Genomic DNA, 7,665 nt, shown 5'->3' with positions numbered 1-7,665 from the left:
TCTACAAATTCTCCAATCTATGGAGTGCAGGAACAGTCGTCAGGCGCGTTGGGCCTACTTCTTCGCCCAGTACGAATCCCAAATCACTCATGTTCCTGGATCACAAAACGTGATTGCGGGCGCCTTGTCCCGACGTCCTGACTATTTAACCACTGAAGATAGGACCTATCCTATCATGTTTCCCAACACAATCTTTATAGCTCAAGCGATCAACCTCTTGGAAGAGATTCGAGCCAAAACCCAGTCCTATGACCTCTGGAAGGACGTCTCTAGGAAGAATCCCTGGAACTTAAGAATCAAGGAAGGATACTTATTCAAGGACAATGCCTTGGTCATTCCCACACCGAAACTTCAACATAAAATAATAACTCTCTGCCATGATACTTTTCATTCTGGACATCGTGGTGTAACCAACACGCTCCGTCTTATACAAAGACAGTTTTGGTGGCCGGAAATGAAATGCAAGGTACAAGAGTACATCAAGACCTGTACTGTCTGCAGTCAGAACAAGCACGACAATAAGAGACCGGCGGGCCTTCTATTGCAACCTACACTGCCAACAAGACCATGGGAATGTAAAGCTACAGACTTCATCATGGAATTACCACCTTTCCGGGGTTACACGACCATCATGGTAACCATAGACTTGTTTACTCATATGGCACATTTCACGCCTCTCTATAAACTTCCTTCCTCTTCAGAGCTCGCAGCAATTTTCCTAGAACACATTTTCTGTCTTCATGGACTCCCTTCCAAGATCATATCGGACCGATGACTGCAATATATTTCACAATTCTGGAAACATCTCTGTCGTGTTCTAGGGATTCAACGCGCTCTTTCATCTGGATATCACCCACAGACCAACGGGGCCACAGAACGTGTTAATCAAACCCTGGAGCAATATCTTTGTTGTTTCGCAACCAAGGTACAGGATGATTGGTCCCTCCTTATACCCTTGGCCGAATTTGCCTATAACAATTCAGATCACTCAGCGATCAACGTTAGCCCCTTCTATTGCAGTCAAGGTTTTCATCCCTCTGTGTTGCCTTCAGTTCTACCACATCCAACTCCAGTACCTTCACTTGATTCCTGGATTGAAACTCTCCTCAACATCCATAAGGAAGCCAAGGAATAATTGGGAAAGGCCCAGATTCGCACTAAGCTATATGCTGATTCCAAAAGAAGACCAGCACCCTCTTATTCTATTGGTGACCAGGTCTGGTTGTCCTCGAAACTATTAGCACTACATCTACGCCCTAACAAGTTAGCCCCCCGATATTATGGTCCATTTTCCATAAAAGAAATCATCAATCCTGTTTCTTATCGGTTCAAGCTACCAGACTCCTGGAAGAGAATACATCCAGTTTTTCACACTTCTCTACTCAAACCCTACATCCACTCCACCCGGAAAACCAGCAGACCCAGTCCTGTGATTGTGGACAATCAGCTGGAATATGAAGTATCCAGAATATGTGACTCCAGGTACAAACGGGGTCGGCTTCAATACCTGGTCGAGTGGAAAGGCTATCCTCCTAGCGAGAGAACATGGGAACCACTATCCAACCTAAACACCCCTCGATTGCTGAGAAGATTCCATTTCATACACCCTGGCAAGCCTGGTGGGACGGGGTTTGGAGGAGGCATGCTGTCATGAACCATGGACATAGCCCCTTCTGGTCTTCCTGGTCCTGGTCCAGACGGAGAGTGTGCTCCTTGATACTTCCAACATGGCCGTGCCCAGTGCCGTGTTCTGTACTAGCCTGTACATCGGACACGGCACGTTCTATAAATGGGCCACGCCCCCGCGCCTCCGCGCTTCTCAACGCTATCTCTAGGTAGTGTCTCGACGTGTGTGTGCTGCTCGGCGTTACCCTTCCAAGTTCCTGGCAAACTCCCTTATTCTTTCTTCCCTTTTCCCCTGTTTCCAGTATCTCTTACCTTTCTTCGATCCTCTTCCTGGATGTCCTGGAACACGCGACTTCCTGGAACTTCGAACGCTCGCGCTGGAGTCAGACTCGACTCACGGCGCACTTATACAAGTCCCGGTCCGGCCGGGAGAAGGAGTCCTCCGCGGAACGCCACAAGAAGAGAACTCAGGTGAGCCGGGGGGAAACCTTTGACAAATGCAGCAATGGGATCCAGAAAGCTACCTGTTGGGACTATTCCCAAAGGGTGGGGCACAACAAACACACATAGCCTAGATGAAGGACCTGATGTGCATCCTGGTGAAAAGCTGGATCTCTATGGCATGGTAGACCGACACAGGGCCCAGCATAGAAGCATGGTGGGCCGACTTGAATCGTTGGGCATTGGCAGAGAGAGTAGTATGGACCAGTGCGATACAAAGAGGGTTGAGGGAAAGCAGCAACAGGTTGTTGGCTTGGAACACACTTCTACAGGAAAATCCAGAAAGAACACTGACACTGAGGACCCGGTGGGGTCAGAAACTGGAGTCCCGTACCCGATGGACCAGGTTGGAAGTTCTAATGTGGGCGGTGTCTGCCAATAGACACACCAGACATACTCTTGTGTCAAACATCAAACCAATGGGCCAAATTCGTTATCTGACTAAATGGGCAGCTCAAATACGGGTGCCATGTGAAATATTAGGTTAGAGGGTTGTATGGTACCTTTCCATTCTCCTCAGGAACTGTTTAGCAATGTTCCACTGAGTTGTGTGTGGATTTAGATACAGGTGAAGTGCTGGACTCAGCAGAGGAGCCAGTATTCTGTATGGGAGTAACTTGCCCTTTAATTCATTTCCTTGGGAACACACTAACACGTAACTCGGCCCGGATGTGATTGTCGATCCCGCCTCTGGAACCTTAGGCCTAATTGACGCAACGCGGGCGTATTTGTTTTGTATATGGTTAAATGGCGCGCATGTGCCGGATTTTGCTAGCACACCCCAGCAAACCTGGAGCAGTTCACATCACACGTCGCGGATGCATAGCCCCAATTAAGGATACGAGGTAAGAAAACAGCTTTAAGTTAGACACTGTCCAGCTGCATGGGCGAGTTCGAGCCCTTAGCATTGCTGACAAACTCTACGGGTCTTTGGGCAGGGTGTTCCTCTTCCCTCTTTGGCTGCTGACTGTGCGCCGCAACCAGTTTGCTGCTTCCCTGGGAGGCTGACTCCCGTGACGGGATAACGACCGACAAGAGCCTGGAGTTGGCTCTACTAGAGTGGGCACTGCGACCCCGTGTTCTCCCTTTAACTCCTGTTCGCCTCTATATCCCCTTCCCTTTCTCTATTCACAGTGTCGGAAGACACACACAGCAAGGGAAAGGAAAATGGAAGGAGGGTCAATATGGAGTAAGATGTGGCGAATGGATGCTGACTTCCTTTTAGTTGTTTGGGCCAGCTCAAGTACCGGGCTAGGTGAAATCCACACTGAGGTAATGGGCCACACTCGCAAGGTAAATGATGAGGGGGGCAAGGCACTCAGAGGTGTATAATGGAACACCTTCTAACGTAGGGCCATGGCCATGGCAATTCAAACCATATGACATTAGCAACAAGATGGATACAAAAGCCTAATATGGCATTCATGTATTTATATCAACAGATGGAAACAGCATCTTCCAGCCAGGAAGCTATTCTTCGTCATTGTGGCCAAGATAGAACAACTACATGGAGAATATCCATTTGAAGGCAGCACAGTATACTTTGGGCACAGCAGTGCACAGGTTTGCAGAGAAACAGTGGGTGAGATAATGTTTGAACTATTTACCTCATTGGCTTTGAGAATGGCTACTCAAGTATGGGTCCTCCGGGTTGTGAGAGCTCCTGGAGACACACGTTGAATGGATCTGGGAGGGACTCCAGGCGAGAGAGGGGGGTGTTTTTCATCCTAGAGACCTTGGGTCTCTTATTTTGTGTGTGTTGCCTTAAATGTTTTGGGGAGGATGATGTTCAGCAGTATTCAGTGACATCACCTTCCCATGAATCCAAGGAGAGGACACAGTCTCCCTTGTTTTTAATACGGGTATAAGGACCCAGATTGGACCAGGCCCATAACCACGGAGGGGCATGGACAAGACAAAGTACAGTGTTCTGTGTTTTTAGAAATTAAGTGCTTAGAAGCCACGACATACGCTTGTAATATAGAGGATATGGAAGAGAATGATTGTAGAAATGTTGTTCTTTTTTCTCCTCTTGTTTCTCTTTCCTTCTTCCATCTTGGCATAAGTGGCTTCCACAGTAACACAGGAGGACCTATAGAAACACGGACTTTTGTAAATGAGAAGAAATTGTATACTGAACATTGGACAACACTTACTACATATCAAGCTGAATTACGGCAACAAGAACTGGTTGTGATTTAAAATGTATATGTCCTGATGAGGTGCACCAGATAGAAATGGCACATGTCTGTCTGGGAGACCGAAACTCGAGCAGATATCACCACAGAGCCCACTCTTTTTAGAGGTGGGTCAAACTTGGGTTTAATTTTTAAAAATAATGTGGCAATTGACAACATGTTCATAAGCAAGCTTCCTTGAAAATTTGCCTTGTTTGATTTTTAGAGAAAAATTATCATCAATTATGTTTTTTCAGTAGATAAATGATTTAGCCCTAGTAGATGGGAGTTCTGTTCTCAGAACAGAATCACTAAAATTGTGTTTTTTTCACAAGTACCAATGGTTGGTTGTGTGAATGGGGATGAAAGTGGATGTGAGTAATACTGTGTGAGATGTGGTCACTGGTTTGATATGATATGTGTGTTTTTCGATAGTATGTGTTTTTCTAGACTTGGTTTTTAATATATGATATGTCAATGTGTAGCCTTTTTGAGTAGGGTTTTCCTTTTGGAAGGGATTTTGTGGCGTTTGTACGCATTAATTATATTACCAATTAATGGAGGTTGTGCACATATCTACGGATAATTGCAGTTTTGTAAGGGAAGTTCTAATGTAGCTGTCTAACCAGCTGAGGGTCTGGTCCTAACATTCATGGAGTTGGGCGAGCGGGCATGCAGCCTGACAAGGAATACCGGTGAATTGCGAATACTGATAAGAGCAAGTGCCTTGATTATCGTATTTCAGAGAGACTCCCTGCAAGCAGCGCCATTAGTTTGTTATGTTTTGATGTTTGTTGTATTGTTGTTTTACGTTGACTCTTATACTGTTATAAAATACAATAAAGACATTTTTTTATTTTTTTAAATAGAAAAGGTATCCATTAAGAAAACCCTATCGCAGAGATGACAATCTCATGGAGCGAATCCACGAAGGAATATGAAAGAGAGCAAGAAAAGGAGCTGGTGACGTCACAAGAAGCGAGGGTGACGCACAGAGAAGACTGGCTGAAGAAAATGTATGACCCTTATAGAAACTGATGACGGAATAAAGAATCGAGTAAACTTTCATATGGAAAAATAAGATTACGCGTGTGAAGAGCAATGCAGAACATGCAAGTCGTTTTATAACTGTACAGATGCTGTAATGCAAGTAGATCGAGTAATCTTGGAAGCTAGCTATGAGTAGTGAATAGACTGCAGGCAAAGCCTCCATTATATAGAAACTGAACATCGTTCTCACAGCTTTAGTAAGCTTAAACCCATGGAGAGAAGAGCCGAAAGCTGTGTCGCAGCAAAGATTTAACCGATAGCCTGGGTGAGTCTGTAAGGGCTGTCTGGTCTGGTGTCAAGGCTGAAGCAGCCAAGACTGCTTATCTATTCTTGAAGGCAATGAACGTGAGATGCTGAATCATCCCTTGTTAAGGTGCAAGGAAAAAACACCAGGAGTGGCAAGTTTTATTCATTAAAGACAATCAATTAAATGCAGTAAAATGGACCAGATCGTGGTCTCCTGTCACGTGAGCCAAAGTTGGACATGAAAGCAGGTGAAGAATTCGAGAACAACTATAGTGCATGCTCGCACTACCTTATATTCCCAGAGACAAGGATACTTTGCACGGCCAAGTTCAAAGACAATCTTCATGGCAGAAGGCATGCGTGATGAGAGACGTTGGGCAAATTGGGTGGGGAGGTACAGCCAAGTCCACCTACTGGCATGAGCGTGCCAACCAATTGTAGATGGCTGTATAACGAAGGGCCTTATAGTTTGAGAGCCAATGATATACTCTGTACTTAATAATGCTGAAGATAACTTGCACTAGATGTGGGCACAAGATGTCCACCTCACAGTAGAGATCCAATCACAACCCAACCCTTATAGAAAGTTTACCTAGATGTTCTCCTTGAGTGTATATCACACCCCCTGTAGGTTTCCCTTATTTGCCATGTAGTATGACATCACGAATGACAATTTCTTGCTATATGAATGTCATTTTCTGTATGATGCAACGAGAAAAGCTTGTGCGATGTCCGTTGATGTCCGTTGTAACTCCCTGTTTCAGCCAATTGATATTAAAACAGAAAAACCTTTGCCATCTTTCTGAGTTGGTTCCGTTCTTTGGTGTAAGAGTTACTCTGCTTCCCATCCACTGCATGACATGCTACCCAAAGGGCCTTACGTTTAGTGGGATTGCACTCGAGTTCCTTGTAATCTTGGGCAAAATTGTTCTATGACAAATTGCAACATCATATGTAGATGGCGCAAACAGAATTATCTGGATTTCTAATTAACCCAGTTTTAAACACTTGTATATCATGCACCTCAGTGCCTTATTTCTAAGGTTACCATACATACCCGATTTACGGAGACAGTCCCAGATTTCAGCCCCATGTCCCTGTCAGACCAGTGTCTGCAAAAGTGGCCCAGATTCCTGCTGATATTTACCAAAAGCCTAGCCCGATTGGCCTATCCTATCCCTCGTGACCATTCTAATAACCACCACTTTACAATGATCTCATGTTGGGGTCATCTAGTTTCACACAGGTTTGATTGAACAGTTGGCAGGCTAAAATATTATACATACAGCTAGATTGCCGATTGGCTATGTCCTTTCGGACAAGTAAGACAAGGACATGGGGCCTCTCCCTTGGTGATGTTAATTAGCCCCAGGTAACGCTTTAGCAACGCATATCTAAGAGGGATAGGTAGAGGGAACTAGCCCTAATACTGCAATGAGTTAATCACTTTAAATGTTTCCCAGCCTTGACTACACAGCTAAACGATAAAAAAGAGTTTGGGGTAACTATTCCCATACTGCATTCATCAGTTGGACAGGCAGTTCACGCGGGACTATGTGTCTAGATGACACTTTATTCACCCTCCGTGAAGTATGCTTGGTTAACTCAATGGTATATGTACTAAAAACCACACGATAAGAAGAGAACGATTAGTGCAAGTTGTCTCCCTATTTCAATGTTACACATATCTCTTTCTCAAACAGATTACTTTTTCTCTCACCCTTGTGCATCCTCAGACTTATCTTTAAGGAGATACAGAGGATAAAGTAAAACAAGACTACAATATCCTACGTGATATACAATAGTCAGTATGTTTGTTCATTTTTCTCTGTGTTCCCCTTAGTTTGAAGACATCCAAAACATCTGGTCGACCGGTTTCAATGACATCTTTTTTCATATGTCAACTTCTTCAGGACCAATTTCTTAAATCTAAGAGACTGAATCTGTTCACCCATAAGATATGGCACAGCGTACTCTGGCTTTCACTGTGCAGGTGTTGATAGGATGTGAATTGGACAGAATGCCTCTATTGTGTAGGTGCCAGTGTCCACTCCAAAGTAAGCAA

The sequence above is a fragment of the Ambystoma mexicanum genome, chromosome 1p, assembly GCF_040938575.1.
Source record: "Ambystoma mexicanum isolate Mex_15411 chromosome 1p, UKY_AmexF1_1, whole genome shotgun sequence".
NCBI classification, from domain to species: domain Eukaryota; kingdom Metazoa; phylum Chordata; class Amphibia; order Caudata; family Ambystomatidae; genus Ambystoma; species Ambystoma mexicanum.
This window is presented reverse-complemented; position numbering follows the sequence as displayed.